Raw genomic sequence first — 19,682 nt, forward strand, 5'->3', positions numbered from 1 at the left:
ACATACATATATATATACATACAAATATATACTATAACATACATATATATATACATACATATATATATACATACATATATATATACATACATATATATATAACATACATATATATATAACATACATATATATATACATACATATATATAACATACATATATATAGACATACATATATATATATACATAATATACTACATATATATAATACATACTTATATACATACATATATACATACTATATACATACATACTATACAGACATATCTATATACATACATATATAAATACAATATATATATAACAACATACATATAGATACAGACATACATATATATAACATACATACGACATATATATATACATACATAACATATATATATAAATACATACATATATATAAAATACATTATATATATACATACATATATATACATACATATATATATATACATACATATATATATATATACATACATATATATATATATACATACATATATATATATAGTACATAAATATATATATACTATACATACATATATTATATATACATACATATATATCTATACATACATATATAATATATATACATACATATATATATATATAATACATATATATATATACATACATATATATATATACATACATAGATAATATATACATACATATATATATATATACATACCTATATTATATATATATATCATATAGATATATTACATACATATAATATATATACATACATATATATATACATACATATATATATATATACATACATATATATATATACATACATATATATATATAACATACAGATATATATACACTACATATATATATATATACATACATACATATATATCATAAACATACATACCTATATATACACATACATACCGATAATATACTACATACATATATATATACATACACATTATCAGATATACATATATATATATACATACATATATAATATATACATACATATATATATATACATACATATATATATATATATTTAGATAGATAGATAGATAACTGACTTCATATATTTACACTGAAGATACCCAATGTAAATAAATATTTTACTTATGAACAGGGTTTGAATTTGTATCTTCAGCTGCTAACAACATCATTTCAGTTTTTAGTCTTTGGCTTGCCATCAAAGTAGACAAAAAAAAAAACTCACTCCATTCTGAACAGGCTCTGCTCTGGTTTACAAGAAAACCAAGGAGTGCTTAACCTAGAAAGTAATCTAATGCCATTTTTTTTATTCCCCACCCCGACAAATGCTGCTTTGGCAAGGATGTCTCCATTGGATATTTAATAACATATGGAGTGGAAAAAAAAAAAGGATTTCTGTTAAGTAATTCTGGGGGATAAAATGAAAGGAATATAGTTTAGACTGTCATACCATAATGCTTCTTCCTTACTCAGTTTTCTTTGTATTTTATCTTTTACTTGTTTCAGTCATTGGACAATGGCCATGCTGGAACACCATCTCGAAGGATTTAGTCAAACAAACCAACACCAGGATTATTTTTTAAGTCCAGCATTTATTCTATTAATTCTTTTGCCAAACTGCTAAGTCATGCAGATGTAAATAAATCAACATTAGTTGTTGTTGGGGGGAGGGACACAAAATTGTACATTTATATATACATGAGACAGGCTTCTATACAGTTTCCGTCCACCAAATCTACTCACAAGGCTTTGGTGATCCCAGGACTATAGTAAAAGACACTTGCCCAAGGTGCCGTGCAGTGGGATGGAACCTAAAACTACATGGTTGCCAAGCGAGCTTGTTAAGCACACAGAATCATTGTTCTACTGTGTCAAAGCCTTGAAATTACAGAGTGGATTGTAACGTTCGTGCTTTTATGAAAGGCATTGGTGTTATGTATCAAGAGAAGTAATTCCAATTGGGAATTAACACTGAATTGTAATTTGGCTTCAGAAAAATTCCCCATCACATGACAGTCTGAGTAATAACGAGTTTCTCTATACTGGCACAATACCATTAATTAGTAAGGAATGGATATAGTCAATTGGAGTGATTCCAGAGAAACAAAAGGCTAAGTTATGCCCAGCAGGCTTTGAACACAGAATGTAGGGGGATGAAACTAAACATTAAAAGGCATTTAATAGAGTACTAATAATAATTTAATATAGTGAGACAAAAGATTTTAAAATTTCTCCTTTAGAGATGAGAAAAGACATTGTGTTAACGACTAATTCTGATTAAGAAAAGAAAGGAAGTTATAATCATTGGGTTTTAAATTAGATAAGGAATACAGGAGGGAGCTAGTGATCTTCAGTTATATAATGACAGCTCTGGACAAGTTCAGATTTATTGATCCTCATCAGCTAAGCCTAGTCTTCAGTCTAAATATGTGGAGTTATAGATTCAAAATACTTAGCTTAAAACTTACAAAGAATAGATTTAGGTAGAATTCATTAAAACATGCAGGAATTGCTTTGTGAGAAGTGATAGGGAACTACTGGTCTCAGAATAACTGGAGAATATATATATATATATATATATATATAATATATATATATATATATATATAAAGTATTCAGTTTGAGACCAGACATTTACTTCATAATTCTTGTATGAAAATGATACTGATAGTTCATAAAATTGTGTAAGTAAATCATTGAAAATCAAAATTAAATTCTTTATTAAGTTAGAAATGTCATTATCATAGAATGTTAATTTTTTTTTTCAACAACAAAGCTTAATTAGAAATGATTGCAACTCATTAATAGAACTGAAAGAGTATGGTATTTTTTAAGAATATTTTGAAACCAGCTTACATCTTAAATGCAATATAACCAATGTGACTTCACAAGAACAACTAAAACAGGATTATGTCTATATACCAGAACAAAACCCATTAGCTGGCAGCAAAATTTTGGTAATTTTCAAATCTGAAACTGGCCCTTAATGCAGTCTCTACAATAAAATGGTTTAATCCCCAAGATCAAAATAGTTATTTAGTATACATTTCATACCTAAAGCCCATCTAGTGGATCTGATACATGGAAACTGAAAGAAGCCTATTGTTTGTTTGTGTGGTGTGTGTGTTTGTGCGTATTCCTGCTTGACACCCAGCATTGGTTTGTTTACATCCCTGTAATTTAGTTGTTTGGCAAAAAGAGACCAATTGAATACCAGACTTTAAAAAAAGTACTGCGGGCCAATTTGTTCAACTAAACCCCTTAAGGTGGTATCCCAGTATGACCACAGTCTAAATGAAACAAGTACAAAAAATACCTATGAATTTGTAAAATACAAGATTTATTTTTCCTAACACAAATTATGTCTTTACTCCATAGGCGTTTTTTAATAAACTTGCATTTCACCCTTGCCACTAAAAAAAGGTCCTCATCCCAGATTTGGTTATTTAGATAATATACTTAATACATAGTCGGAAGCCATTTTACACATTAAAAGTCTTTTGATGTTAATGGAGAATCTGCACAAATAGTAAAAAAATATGCACTTTGTATTTGTTTCCCCAACACAAAAGATGACTCACCATTATATTCATGGCTGTTCACTCAACTCTATTCCAATGGATGGACATTCTATACCAGCACACATACATATACATACAAGTGTGCATGTTTGAACATACATAAACACACACTAAATCACATTCCTCATCTTTATTTTAAGCAAGCTGAATACAACTGAAATGTCATAATCCTAAAAATAAATTAGCTCATTCATTAATTTGCTATTACTCCTGACGAGGGAATAATCTCAAGGAATAACCAGCGAACCTGCATTCTCATATAATACAGAAATAAATTGGCAATGAAGTTACTCCCATGTTAAAATTGGTGGTGGTTGAATGGTATAATATGCATCTCCTAAACCTTTTTCTTAAATTATTCCATAACCATTATTGTAATTACAGTTTTCGCATTAATTTGGCTTAGACAAGCAGAGCAGTTAGAATGTTTGCTACTAAATGTCATTATATATGCTAGAGCTAAACAATTTCTTTCAGCTATGCTCCCTTATTTTTTGTTCCTACCATAAACTTTGTAAAGATTCCACAAAAGAGGATAAAACTATAATAACAAAGAATGAAAAATACTAAACAACCTGAGACCCAGATATTGTCTGATTTACTAATATTCCTGCAAAAAAAAAAAAAAATCACAAATTTCTAGTGTCTTAACCCTTTCGTTACCAACCTGGCTGAAACCGGCTCTGGCTCTGAGTACAAATATCTTGTTTACATAAGTTTTGAATTAAAATCTTCCACCAAACCTTAGTCCCAATTTATGTTCCTAACACTAGCTGAATGATAACTAAGTTATTTTGCTAAATTCTTTGTTATATTTAAAGTAATTGAAAGAAACACAGATCATCTCAAAATAAATACAATAACGAAAGGGTTTTAAGTCTTAAAACTATGTACCTTGAGCCATTACATTGCAGAAAATACCCCTAGCAAGTAGGGACACTAACAGAAAAATGAGCTGTAATCAAATCCAAAGTACCAGATTAAAAAACAAATAAACACCAGCTCAGAAATTGAGAACTATTCTAAACTGAAATATATGAATTGGTTTATTAAATCCTTCCAAACTGATATAACCAAATACACATGCAGTTTTAAATACATACACATACTCCTTACTCCTTTACTTGTTTCAGTCATTTGACTGCGGCCATGCTGGAGCACTGCCTTTAGTCGAGGAAATCGACTTATTCTTTGTAAGCCTAGTACTTATTTTATTGGACCCTATTGCTGAACTGCTAAGTTACAGGGACCTAAACAACACCATCGGTTGTCAAGCGACGTTGGGGGGGGAGACAAACACACACGTATGTGTGTATATATATATATATATATATATATATATATACACACACACACACACACATATATACAATAGGCTTTGGTTGGCCCAAGGCTATAGTAGAAGACACTTGCCCAAGGTGCCACGCAGTGGGAATGAACCTGGAACCATGTGGTTGGTAAGCAAGCTACGTACCACACAGCCACTCCTGCACCTATGTTCACACTAATTATAGTTGTCCACAAAAATTCTGTGATAATTATCATTTATAGATCTCTTGATGACTGTATTTCCCAATACTTGAAGTGCAGTCTCAGGTGAAGCCAAGACATGTAAATGTTTCATTGGAGTGAGCAGGTGGCACTGCATGCAGGCCAGTTTTTTTTTTTTTTTTTTAGCTTTTTCTCATAGAACTGAGTTTGTTTCTCTTCTATGTCTTCAATTGCACTCCAACAACAAGACCAACGTCATCAATAGATGTTGTCAGAGCTCTTCAAAATGGTCTTCAGCTTGTTTTTGAACCCTTTCCAGCAAAGATAACGACTATAGTGTAGATCAGTGCTTTTCAACCTTTTTGCTGGAGCGGAACCCCAAGGAAACATTCCACTGGCTCGAGGAACCCATGTGCAATAATTCAATAGTCTTATGCACACATATCTGCACAGGAGAATTAAAAATTACTGCCGATTTTAGCAGTTTTGTAACTTCTTGCGGAACCCCTGGACTGTACTGGCGGAACCCTGGTTGAAAACCACTGGTGTAGATAAGGTAAAGAAGATCCTACTGGGGAGACAAGTGTCAAATTTGTGCACCATAAGGCTGAGCCATCTCAGCTGGTGCCTCTCTTTTACTTGTTTCAGTCATTTGACTGTGGCCATGCTGGAGCACCGCCTTTAGTCGAGCAAATCGACCCCAGGACTTATTCTTTTTAAGTCTAGTACTTATTCTATCGGTCTCTTTTGGACAAGTGGAGAAATTGCAGAAATGGCAGTATTCTATTACAGACATGATATCTCAATATTTACAAAGTACTAGCCATTTTTTTCTGGTTCCAGAAGGTTCCTGTGCATAAAATACATTACATTGCTCAAGGTGACCAAAACTGAACGATACCTAGATGTCAAATCTAAGAAACATCTATAGGACTGTTTTGACAAGAACCAATGCTTCAATACCTTCAAAGCAGTCTTACAGTACACTTACTCAACACTAGTCATAGACAATCACTGACCCTATGTATAGTTTGTTTGTACCTTTAACAGGCTCCTCTTTTTTCTTTCAAATTTAGTTTCAACTAATCCTCATCACCAAGCTAGACTGGAAAATGTGTCAGTTTAGACACTGTTGACCAACCATACCATAGGAAGTACTAGAATACAACTAGCAACAAGAAAACCTCAATATAATTATATATCTATATATATTTAATCATATCAAAGGGAAATGGAAATTAATTAAAATTTACATTTCCAGTGGTCTAACATGTAAAAAATTTAGTCAAAAAGACTATATATTAGTCATACGATATAGTGTATATTTAAACACATAAGGAATCTACTTATAGGAATTCAACATGCTAGAAAGAACAGCTAGGTTCTATAACAACAAAAATTAGGGATAAAATTCGACAGGAACGAATTGAAAAATGAAAAACATTTTACCATCTAATTTTTGTGGTTATAGAACCTAACTGTTCTTTCTAGCATGTTGAATTCCTATTAGTGGATTCCTTATGTGTTTAAATATACACTATATCATCATCATCATCATCATCGTTTAACGTCCGCTTTCCATGCTAGCATGGTTGGACGGTTCAACTGGGGTCTGGGAAGCCGAAGGCTGCACCAGGCCAGTCAGATGTGGCGGGAGTTGTTTCTACAGCTGGATGCCCTTCCTAACGCAACCACTCCGAGAGTGTAGTGGGGATTTTATGTGCCACCGACACAGGTGCCGACGAGGCTGGCAGACGGCCACGCTCGGATGGTGTTTTTTATGTGCCACCGACACAGGTGCCAGACGAGGCTGGCAGACGGCCACGCTCGGATGGTGTTTTTTATGTGCCACCGACACAGGTGCCAGACGAGGCTGGCAGACGGCCACGCTCGGATGGGGTTTTTATGTGCCACCGACACAGGTGCCAGACGAGGCTGGCAGACGGCCACGCTCGGATGGTGTTTTCTTATGTGTCACCGGCACAGGTGCTAGACGAGGCTGGCGGACGGCCACGCTCGGATGGTGTTTGTTACGTGCCCTCAGCACGGAGGCCAGTCATTGCGGTACTGGCTACGGTCACGTTCGGATGGTTTTCTTATGTGCCACCGGCACTGGTACCACAAGGATACAAATTCCATTGATGTTCATCTATTTTGATTTGGTTCGATTTGATTTGATACGATTCGATTCTATTCTCACTTGCCTCAACAGGTCTTCACAAGTGTCACAAGAAGGAAGGTATGCACAGGTGGACTGACTACGTCCCAGGTAGGGGCCACGGATTATGGCTTCACTAGTCTTGCCGGGTCTTCTCACGCACAGCATACTTCCATAGGTCTCGGTCTCTAGTCATTTCCATGGTGAGACCTAACGTCGAAGGTCGTGCTTCACCACCTCGTCCCAGGTTTTCCTGGGTCTACCTCTTCCACGGGTTCCCTCAACTGCTAGGGATTGGCACTTTCTCACACCTCTCTTCATCCATTCTCGCCACATGACCATACCAGCGCAATCGTCTCTCTTGCACACAACAACTGATGCTTCTTAGGTACAACATTTCTCTCAAGGTACTAACGCTCTGTCGAGTAAGTACACTGACATTACACATCCATCGGAGCATACTGGCTTCGTTCCTCACGAGCTTACGCATGTCCTCAGCAGTCACGGCCCATGTTTCACTGCCATGTAGCATAGCTGTTCGTACACATGCATCATACAGTCTGCCTTTTACTCTGAGCGAGAGGGCCTTAGTCACCAGCAGAGGTAAGAGCTCCCTAAACTTTGCCCAGGCTATTCTTATTCTAGCAGTTACACTTTCAGCGCACCCACCCCCACTACTGACTTGGTCACCTAGATAGCGGAAACTATCAACTACTTCTAGTTTTTCCCCCCGGAAAGTGACAGAAGTTGTTTTCTGCAGATTTTCGGAGGTCAGTGCTCCAGAGCACCTGCCACATACAAAAACTATCTTCCCAGTTAGCCTACCTTTGACATTGCTGCACCTCTTATGTGTCCATAGCTTACACTGGGTACATCTTATAGAGTTTCTACCTACACCTTTTCTACAGATCGAGCAGGGCCATCTTCCTGATGATATTGTGGGTTTTCTACCTTTCTACTTATTAGTACTTTGGTTTTAGCTAGGTTGACTCTAAGGCCCCTCGATTCTAAACCCTCCTTCCACACCTGGAACTTCTCCTCCAGTTCTGATAGTGACTCAGCGATTAGAGCGAGGTCGTCAGCATAGAGGAGCTCCCAGGGGCAACCGGTCTTGAATTCCTCCGTTATTGCCTGGAGGACTATGATAAATAGGAGGGGGGCTGAGTACTGAACCCTGGTGGACCCCAACCTCTACTTTGAATTCTTCTGTGTACATGTTGCAACTCTAACCTTACTTACGGCATCTCTGTACATGGCTTGCACAGCCCTCACCAGCCATTCATCTATCCCTATTTCCTCATTGACCACCAGATGAGGGATCGGGGGACCCTATCAAAGGCTTTCTCCATGTCAACAAAGGCAGGTACAGGGGCTTATCCTTGGCTAGGTATTTCTCCTGCAGCTGCCTTACCAGGAATATAGCATCAGTGGTGCTTTTCCCTGGGACAAACCCAAACTGCATCTCATCTAAAACTAACTCTCTCTCTAATTAGGGGCTAAGACCCTCTCCGTAACCTTCATTACCTGATCCAACAGCTTGATACCTCTGTAATTATTTGTATCCAGGGCATCACCTTTACCTTTGTAGCAGTTGACTAGTATGCTGCTACACCAGTCATTGGGTATGACTCCTTCGTGTATCACCTGGTTGACTATACGGGGTGACTAGGTTATAGCCGACACTGCCAGATATTTTGAGCATCTCTGCAGTAATTCCTGATGGGCCTGGGGCTTTCCCTGTCTTCATGCTTCTAACTGCCTTAGCTACTACGGAACTATCAACTCGGATAGCTGGTCCCTCTGTTGGGTCAACATTTGGCAGACTCTCTTTATCCCATTCATTTTCTTTATTCAGCAAACTTTCATAGTGGCATCTCCAAACCTCTCTCTTTGCATCCTCATTTAGCGCAAGTGAACCATCATCCATGCGAACACACTTCTCTCCTACCACATCACGATTCTCTCTCACACACTGTCTTGCAACACGAAACACCTCCAGTCTTTGGTCCTCACGGCGCAGAACATTGGCAAATTTTTTCTTATCTGCTTCCCCTCTGGCTAAATAAACCTGTCTCCTAGCTTCTCTTTTGGCAGTCTGATACAATTCCCTGCTACCCCCATTTTTCCAGTCCTTCCAAGCCTGTCTCTTTTGTCTAATAGCCCCGTCAACCACCGTGTTCCACCACCATGTTACTCTGGGTCGAGATGGTACTTTGCTCCATCCACAGATCTGGTCAGTGGCTGTCAGCAGATTGTCCCGTAGGAATCTCCAGTTGTCTTCCACATTAAGTGAAGCTATATATCCCTTCTATTTCGTCAGAGGCTTCGAGTAGTATGTCTCTAAATCTCTGTGCATTGCAGGATCTTTAATATATATATACTATATATATATATATATATATATATATATATATATATATATATATACATACATACACACACACATAATATATATATGATATCTCTTGCCAGGGGAAATTTGTTTAAAAAAAGAATACACTAGCCTTGTTTCACTTAGTTAATAAATTAAATTAACTTTATTCATTGCTTCACTAATTCTTTCAGTCAATTAATCAGTTAGTTTGTCATTATTTAGGAGCTTATCAAAAACATGCAGTAGTTGCTGCAGGCCTTTCATAATGCATCCCCACTGCATGTATCTGGACTGGCCATTCCTATTTGTTTCAACATAATCTCACATCATAAATGCATATCTACTCACACACACACAGAAGCATGTGTGCATGTGAAAGCATGTGGTTTAGTAGTTACATGGTTCTGAGTAAGATTCTCGGTCCAGGCAGCATGTGTTACCTTTGATTAAAGTACATTTGTTCATATCACATTTGCTCTAGTTTGCTCAGCTAAAACTGTGTAGAATATCAGCCAAGTGCTGTGCAGCCTCACTCTGTCCAATTATCACATTCTGCATCAAGAGTGGGTGGCAAATAAATTAGCAAAAGTATGTTACAAGCTACCTTGTCATACTTATGAGTGACCACTAAACTAAGTCCATATATATATATATATATATATATATATTATATGATGCAGGAGTGTCTGTGTGGTAAGTAGCTTGCTTATCAACCACATGGTTCTGGGTTCAGTCCCACTGCGTGGCACTTTGGGCAAGTGTCTTCTACTATAGCCTTGGGCCGACCAAAGCCTTGTGAGTGGATTTGGTAGACGGAAACTGAAAGAAGCCCGTCATATATATGTGTATATATGTATATATATACATATATATATACGTGTGTGTGTGTGTGTGTTTGCATGTCTGTGTTTGTCCCCCCGCCCCAACATCGTTTGACAACCGATGCTGGTGTGTCCCAGTAACTTAGCGGTTTGGCAAAAGAGACTGATAGAATAAGTGCTAGGCTTACAAAGAATAAATCCTGGGGTCGATTTGCTCGACTAAAGGTGGTGCTCCAACATGGCTGCAATCAAATGACTGACACAAGTAAAAGAGAGTATATATATATATATATATATATATATATAAGGTATATAAACATCTGCAAATGCAATCATGTGTATATACTTTCTGATATCTACCATCAACATCTTCCCTACACACCAATTTTCTTTCCTATTCACCATAGCCACTGCTACATAACCCACCTCCACTTGGTCCCTGTACATCTGTCTCCCTCTGCTCTCCCATCCACACATCATCCTATTTTCTCGTGTATATTCAGCAGTGGGGGGAGGGGGTATTATACTTCTGCTCTCCACCCTACCCTGCACTGTCACTTATCAACCTTCTTTCAGAGCTGTTTCTTTTGCCTTCTCTCCACCATACTGATATTTACCATTTGCCACACTTCAACCCTCTTACACCATTCACTACATTAACCTATACCACCTGTCACTCTCCTCTTACACCCCTATGAACTTGCCCCCCCCCCCATCCCACCTGATCCTCAAATCCATATGACTATATGCACACCTTCTTGCACCTTAAAAATATGCTCCAACACCTGTCACCAATATTCTTTTTTCTAGCTCTAGTCATGTCTCTTTTTTTTTTACAGCAAGAGACACCTATGCCCATCCTATCATACTCCAGCCTCCCAGCACCTGGCATAAAGTCACCTCTCCCTCTACTACAACTCAGTTTGCTGATGGGGCGGGGTCTTTATTTCTTTGTCTCACTCATTACTTGGTGATTTCTCTAGTGCTGGTGTGACAAAAACACACCCAGTAAACTATAGAATTTTTGGCATCAGGAACAGAATGAAGCTGCAGAAACTATGCCAAAGCAGACATTGCAGCTCACAAATTCCTCCAGTGGATTGGATCCTGTCAAAATGTCCAACCCATACTAGCATGGAAGACTAATGACAACGATATATATATATATATATATATAGGGAGAGTTTACGAAAAAAACAAAAGACGAAGACAGGTGGTGTACAAAACAAACAGATGTATTAGTGTAATGCTCAAATACAAAATGGGACAAGAACGCAAAGTATCCAGACAGTTAGGTGATACAAAAAAGGGACAACAAAACATCCAGATAGACGATACAAAAAAAAAAATCAAGGACAGGTCATTCAAAGCCTTTTATCTTCAGTCAAGAACTGGATCATTCTCGCAATATATATATAAATATATGTAATTAATTAATAAGGGTGAGAGAATTAGATACTAATTTAATAGTATATCTATTCTACACCAAGTGGCCTAGTGCTCCGAGAAACCTGGATTATTATAATATTTTATAATATATTATAATATTTTTACAAAATAAATATAAGAGAGTGGTCACTATATGGCTCACTCTAGCACCAGTTAATCCAATAGGTTTCAACCACAAAAATACATGTTTCCCATGAAAGTCAGTACGATTGTTAGCTCACACGGACAGGGCAAATAAAAAATAACAAAAATACAGATTATTTTGGGACAATTGTTTCGCTATTAATGAATTAAATGTAATTTTACTTACAAAAAAATCCACTTGTAGCTCCTCAGCCAAAACTATCTGGATGAAATCCACTCAATCACACGCCAGATTTTATCATAACGATAAATACGCGTGTGGTTCAATTGATTACATCCGACGTTATAATTCAAATGCCCCAACTAACAGCGCGCCAAATTTTCACGGAAAACAAATACAGCATTTAGAAATAAATGCAGCATAATTATAATTAATTAATAAGGGTGAGAGAATTAGATACTAATTTAATAGTATATCTATTCTACACCAAGTGGCCTAGTGCTCCGAGAAACCTGGATTATTATAATATTTTATAATATATTATAATATTTTTACAAAATAAATATAAGAGAGTGGTCACTATATGGCTCTGGGAAACATGTATTTTTGTGGTTGAAACCTATTGGATTAACTGGTGCTAGAGTGAGCCATATAGTGACCACTCTCTTATATTTATTTTGTAAAAATATTATAATATATTATAAAATATTATAATAATCCAGGTTTCTCGGAGCACTAGGCCACTTGGTGTAGAATAGATATACTATTAAATTAGTATCTAATTCTCTCACCCTTATTAATTAATTATAATTATGCTGCATTTATTTCTAAATGCTGTATTTGTTTTCCGTGAAAATTTGGCGCGCTGTTAGTTGGGGCATTTGAATTATAACGTCGGATGTAATCAATTGAACCACACGCGTATTTATCGTTATGATAAAATCTGGCGTGTGATTGAGTGGATTTCATCCAGATAGTTTTGGCTGAGGAGCTACAAGTGGATTTTTTTGTAAGTAAAATTACATTTAATTCATTAATAGCGAAACAATTGTCCCAAAATAATCTGTATTTTTGTTATTTTTTATTTGCCCTGTCCGTGTGAGCTAACAATCGTACTGACTTTCATGGGAAACATGTATTTTTGTGGTTGAAACCTATTGGATTAACTGGTGCTAGAGTGAGCCATATAGTGACCACTCTCTTATATTTATTTTATAAATATATGTATATATATGTGTGAGCAACCCGCCTGCCCGTCCAATGGACGGTGCTGAGTTGTCAAACATTTAAACCAAATTTTCTCAAAACAACTTGTCCGACTGTCCCATAGGCCTCCCCTTTGAGAAACACTGATTTAACCTCAATTTGAGACACCAGCAAAAGAAGAAATAAAGATAGACTTTTTTTCTATTCCAAGAAAACGATTTTACAAATGCACGTTCCCATGGCTTTATCGATCGCATTCTCACCTGGAATCGATTTTTGTAATTTTTTCAAGACTTATACACGCCCTGATACTGTCGGTATCTACATATCAAATCTGAGCGCAATCGGATGGAGGATGCCCGAGATCCTAGAAGACACACACACACAGATAGACAGAATGGATTTTATATTATATATATATATATGCACATGCATTCACATATAGCAGATGTGTACTCCATATGCTGCACTCAATATAAGATATGGAAACACAAGAGGGGTACTGCATTCACAGGCCAACTAACTGATAAGATAAGCTTCATATGCAACATTCACACTGGAACAATATGTACATAGGCGTAGGAGTGGCTGTGTGGTAAGTAGCTTGCTTACCAACCACATAGTTCTGGGTTCAGTCCCACTGTGTGGCACCTTGGGCAAGTGTCTTCTACTATAGCCTCGGGCCGACCAAAGCCTTGTGAGTGGATTTGGTAGATGGAAACTGAAAGAAGCCCATCGTATATATGCGTATATATATATATATATATATATATATATATATATGTGTGTGTGTGTGTGTGTGTGTGTGGTGTGTGTGTGTGTGTGTGTGTGTGTTGTGTGTGTGTGTGTGTGTTGTGTGTGTGTGTGTGTGTGTGTGTGTGTGTATGTATATGTTTGTGCGTCTGTGTTTGTCCCCCCAACATCGCTTGACAACCGATGCTGGTGTGTTTACACCTCCGTAACTTAGCAGTTCAGCAAAAGAGACCGACAGAATAAGTACTAGGCTTACAAAGAATAAGTCCTGGAGTCGATTTGCTCGACTAAAAGGCACTGCTCTAGCATGGCCACAGTCAAATGACAAACAAGTAAAAGAATAAAAGAGTGGTTGGGCTAAATTTTATGAGATTTGTTTTATATCTCTTTTTTTTTTTCTTTTGTCAGGAACAGCTTAATATATTGGTGAACGGTCAAAGGAAAGCATAAAGCTTAAAGTTGTAATTGAGAAAAAGTTAGCTGACAAGGATAGGAAGCCATGTGAATATTGGGAAAAGAATTTCCTGTATCGTTATTCACACCAGGTATCAAAATGCCAACATCATGACTCACTGCGCTGTAAAATCATTGCCACATTTTTGAACAGAGACTTAGGCTCAATTCAGATGGCCGTGCGAAGATGCTGGAAATTGATCAATCTCTGGCTGGAGAAGGTTGATGATGATGAAAGGCCATAAGTGTGACAATAGGACTTGGCTCTTTGCCATACCTCTAGAATGAGTCAGAAGTGGTTGGAGAATTTCTATGACTTGAACAGCCCCAATTTTTGGCCTCCTAATTTTCTTGATTGTAATCCCATCAATTACTACGTGTAGAGTGCAGTTGAGAAAAAACATCAACTGCTCTGTTTGCAATACCAAGGAAGAGCTGGTGACCAAGATCAAGATGTTTGATCTTCCCAAGGACACAGTGAGGAATGTATGTGCCAAGTTCTGGAGCCATCTTGAGGTCACAGTGGAAGCTGAGGGCAGCTACTTTGAATAAACTTATCCTCCAGCCATAATCAATTTATTTTTTTTGGACAGGATATCCTGTATATTTCTTTTCCTTTTAAGCAAACTGTCAAATTAAACCTGAACACCTTGTACTACCAGTACACCAGAATTGTCAGCAAGTCAGAAAAGAATACCTTGTTGTCTTTCTTCTGGTTCTTTAGGTTGCGATTTCAAATACAACCAGAGTCAAATATGCATACCAACCTTTCAGTTTTCAGGGGGAATAAAGTACTACTTGAGTTATAGTTGGATAAAAGGGTCAATTTCATTGATTAGCCACTTGCGCAAGTTTTTGACTTTGTGCCTGTATTAGAAAAATTTTTTTTTTCCAGCCTTTATGTTCCGAGTTCAATTTCCACCAAGGTCAACTTTGCCTTTCATACTTTCAGGGTCAATAAAGTACCAGTCTAGTACTGGAGTTAAAATAAACAATCCCCTTCCTGTGAAAATTGCCAGCTTTGTGCCTAAATTTGAAACATAACCTCGCATTACTGGTACTTACTGTGCTGAAACAAGAATAAAAGGCAAAGCTGCTCCTAATAGAATTGAATTCAGATCAATGGGATAATGAACTAGCTTCATAAAAACATCAAATCTATACTGGTTATCTCCAAGATTAATCCTACAAAAAACTAGTAATAATAACTTGATATTTCACATTAGTTGGAGGAATATGTGACATAAACTAAAACACACTTCATTTGTTTTTCAATACTATTCTCAAGTGACCCATTTTATTGAGGACATTTTTTAATATATGTTGCCGCATGGGATTGTAGAACATATTCATTTGAGAAACTATAGTTACAGCAGGTTGGAATTATAGGGAGTTCGTTGAAGTAATGTTGAGAAAGAGCTTAGTAAATCTACATTAACATAACATTTGATATGTGTCTTTTTCAATGTTCTTGAAACATGATATCACTTGATTTCAGAGCCAGACATTTTTATCCCATATTTTATGCTTCAGTTCTTAAAACTGTGACACCATACGAATGTGGAGGGAATATTCAAAAGTGTTTACTTCACCAAATCCTTTCATTGAATAGTAATACATCCAGATGACGGTGATGATTGTTAGAATGTTGGTGGTGACAAGAAAAATAGGGCAGAAAGGGAGAGAAATTCTTTTAGTCTGTCGCTTTTCCTTTTTTTTAGGGGTAGAGAATTTTACTAGACAGCCATAAGGATCTAAATACAAATAACATTTTATACATAAAAAGGAAAAAGAGATTGTAAACTGATGGTGAATACTGAAAACCCCAGAATTATTTTATATCTTTTTTACCGGTTTCAGTCATTGGATTGCAGTCATGTTGGGGTACCGCCTTCAAGGGTTTAGTCTAACAAATCTACCAGAGTAGTTATTTTTTTGAAAGTCTAGTACTTATTCTACCAGTCTCTGCTGCCAAATCTCAATTACAAAGACATAAACAAACCAACTGTCAAGTGGGGGAGGGGGAATACACACATGTGACAAGTTTCCACACAATTTTTGTCACCCAAATTCTCACAAGGTATTGGTCAGCCCAGGGCTATAGTAAAATACACTTTCCCAAGGTGCCACACAATGGGATTGAACTCAGAACCATACTGTTGCAAAGTAAGCTTCTTAACCATATAACCATGCCTGCATCTATTTGAAAAAAAATTATCACTTCACATTTCAGTGTAAAATGAATCCAAGCCAAAATGGTTTTACATCAACTTTCAAAAATAAAAATTTAATGAAACCGAGAAGCTAAAACCTCGGTTTCATCAGTTTTTAGTTTTAGAAATCTGATAATTGACACGTTTTCAAAAATTAACTTTCCAAAACGTGATAGAATTAACTTTATGAAAATAGTGTTTGTTACCAAACAAAGTTATTTCAGTTTTTAACTGATATAAAATAACATCCATCAATGCCAATTGCGAGGGTGTTCGTTTTGTCCAAGTCAACTGTAATTAGAGCTACAAATAAAATATTTTATAGCTGTAACTATTTTTAATTCCCAAGAACTTGCAGCAAAGCAGGAAATTTCAATCCTCAAGCATTAAGAGTTGATCTTAAAACAAGAGAGAAGGTTGTTACTAAATGTCTCATGTAGTATGTTAATTGTGGTACCATATTTTTGCAGGGAATAATCCCAATTTTTTGGATCTTTTCGGTTTGAACGGCAGTTTTTAACATAATTTCTAGGTAACTAAAAAATTTTAAACTTCGTATACTGGTAGAATGTGTTTATAAAACATCTTTTTCTCTTGGCTTTGAGAAAATTCTATAGTTTGTAAGATATTTGTTGTTTTTTTTTCTTCAATTTCTGCAATTTCAACCAATCAGTGACGTCTATTGAGTTAAAAAGCATTCTGTGCCGTATGAATATGTCCCTCGTTTAAGAAACAGATTGGGCTTATTTACATTTGTGAAGAAAAAAAGATACCCTTCCCTCCACCCCTAACCCTAACACAGATTGAAATGCAATAGATCGATACTAGGGTCATAATTATGGGTGACAATTTCATATGACACCGCTAGAAAAAACTATCGTTCAAACTGAAAAGATCCATTTTTTTGTATATCTATAACTGTGTTGCCTCGTGTGCCAGTTATTTTTTAAGATGGTAGATTTTACGATGGTGATTTGAAGAAATTTGACTGCTATTTCTTGCAGGTCAAATAACCACATATGGATTCCTTCATTAGGTTACAATAATTGTGAGTTCTATGTACCTAGATAAAATATTCTGAGTAAAAACAAAAAAAAAAATCAATTGACCCTAATACAGGACATCCAAAAGTTGACACATTACAACATATAGAAACCACTATTGTTATATCTTAAATGAATTATCACTCCCATAGTTTTAAAAGGTTATTTACACTATCACCATAGCTACATTGATACATCTTTGATTTATCAATAAATTATGCTGATTGAGATTACACAACAAAAGGGTTTATATCTTAGTATGTAACACAAAATGAGATGTACAAGTCATTGCTTTGTAAAGCAATGAAACATGGGCAGGGAATGCAGAGAATGTACAGAAGTATAGGTTAAGAAAAGTTCATGATAATGCAGTGTTAACTTACAAAGTCAAAGCACAAATAAACCAAGAAAGGCTATTGTATATGAAAAGCCATTAGCTAATGTAAGTTTTTCCAGTCGGAGCTGAAGGGAGTGGTTACACGAGGCTCACTCTTTTACTTGTTTCAGTCATTTGACTGTGGCCATGCTGGAGCACCGCCTTTAGTCGAGCAAATCGACCCCAGGACTTATTCTTTGTGAGCCTAGTACTTGTTCTATCGGTCTCTTTTGCCGAACCGCTAAGTTACGGGAATGTAAACACACCAGCATCGGTTGTCAAGCAATGTTGTGGGGACAAACACAGACACACAAACACATATATACGATGGGCTTCTTTCAGTTTCCGTCTACCAAATCCACTCACAAGGCTTTGGTTGGCCCGAGGCTATAGTAGAAGACACTTGCCCAAGGTGCCACACAGTGGGACTGAACCCGGAACCATGCAGTTGGTAAGCAAGCTACTTACCACACAGCCACTCCTGCTCCTGAGAACATTGGATATATATATATCTCTTATATAAAATCCGTTCTGTGTGGGTGTCTTCTAGGATCTCGGGCATCCTCCATCCGATTGCGCTCAAATTTGATATGTAGATACCGACGGTATCAGGGCGTGTATAAGTCTTGAAAAAATTACAAAAATCGATTCCAGGTGACAATGCGATCGATAAAGCCGTTTTGGTCCTGCTTTTCTTCCGTCAACCTGTACATAACTGCACCTTCCATTTTTTGTACTGCTTAAAGGCACGTTTCTTTCCTGCCAAACTTACTGTATAAACCATGTTTGTGTTCTCCCAGTCAACAGCCTTATCATTACTGGTACTTTAAACTCTTCGGTTGCATATTTGTGTGAATAAAATCGTTTTTCTTTGGAATAGAAAAAATGTCTGTCTTTATTTCTTCTTTTGTTGGTGTCTCAAATTTAGGTTAAATCAGTGTTTCTGAAAGGGGAGGCCTAAGGGCCTGTCGGACAAGTTGTTTTGAGAAAATCTGGTTTAAATGTTTGACAACTCAGCACCGTTTTGCTCGTATATATTCATCATCATCATCGTTTAACGTCCATTTTCCATGCTGGCATGGGTTGGACGGTTTAACTGGGGGACTCGCAAAGCAGTAGGCTGTGCTAGGCTCCAATCTGATCTGGCAATTTTCTACAGCTGGATGCCCTTCCTAACACTATATATATATATAACAGATGAAGCAAGATTAAGATATCTGGAAAGGTACTTTACTGCCAACTCCCACTAAGTCTTCTTATGATAGAAAGCAGAACCTGACAATGATGATACTAAAGACAATGATTATGAAATAATAATGGGTTCAAATTTGGCACAAGGCCAACACATTTTTTAGAGGGAGAGGATAAGATGATTATGTTGACCCCTGTGCTCAACTGCTACGTATGTTATCAACACTAAAAGGATGAAAAGACAGAGTAGACTTCGTCAGAATTTGAACTCGAAACATAATGAGTCGGGAGAAATCCACCTGAGCATTTTGTCTGATGCTATGATTTTATCTTCTCAATGTCTTTTATTATGAAATAATAACAGGCCTATTTCTCAAATGCAAACATGGCTGAATGAATAGGGAGTTAGATTCACAACCATATGGTTATGGGATAGATCCCTATATATGGTACCTCAGGGGACAATCTTCTATTAAAGTCCAAGGTTGACAAATACCTTGTGAGTAGAGTTTGGTA

The 19,682-nt window shown here is 36.6% G+C and overlaps 1 protein-coding gene across 1 annotated transcript in view; it reads right to left on the bottom strand.

The window, feature by feature from the left end:
- The window catches only part of LOC115211953 (tetraspanin-8), a 137,854-nt gene that overhangs the window by 110,881 nt on the left and 7,291 nt on the right, over nt 1-19,682 (bottom strand). The gene's annotated exons all lie outside the window — the stretch shown is intronic.

This window comes from Octopus sinensis, linkage group LG5 (assembly GCF_006345805.1).
Source record: "Octopus sinensis linkage group LG5, ASM634580v1, whole genome shotgun sequence".
Classification (NCBI taxonomy): Eukaryota; Metazoa; Mollusca; class Cephalopoda; order Octopoda; family Octopodidae; genus Octopus; species Octopus sinensis.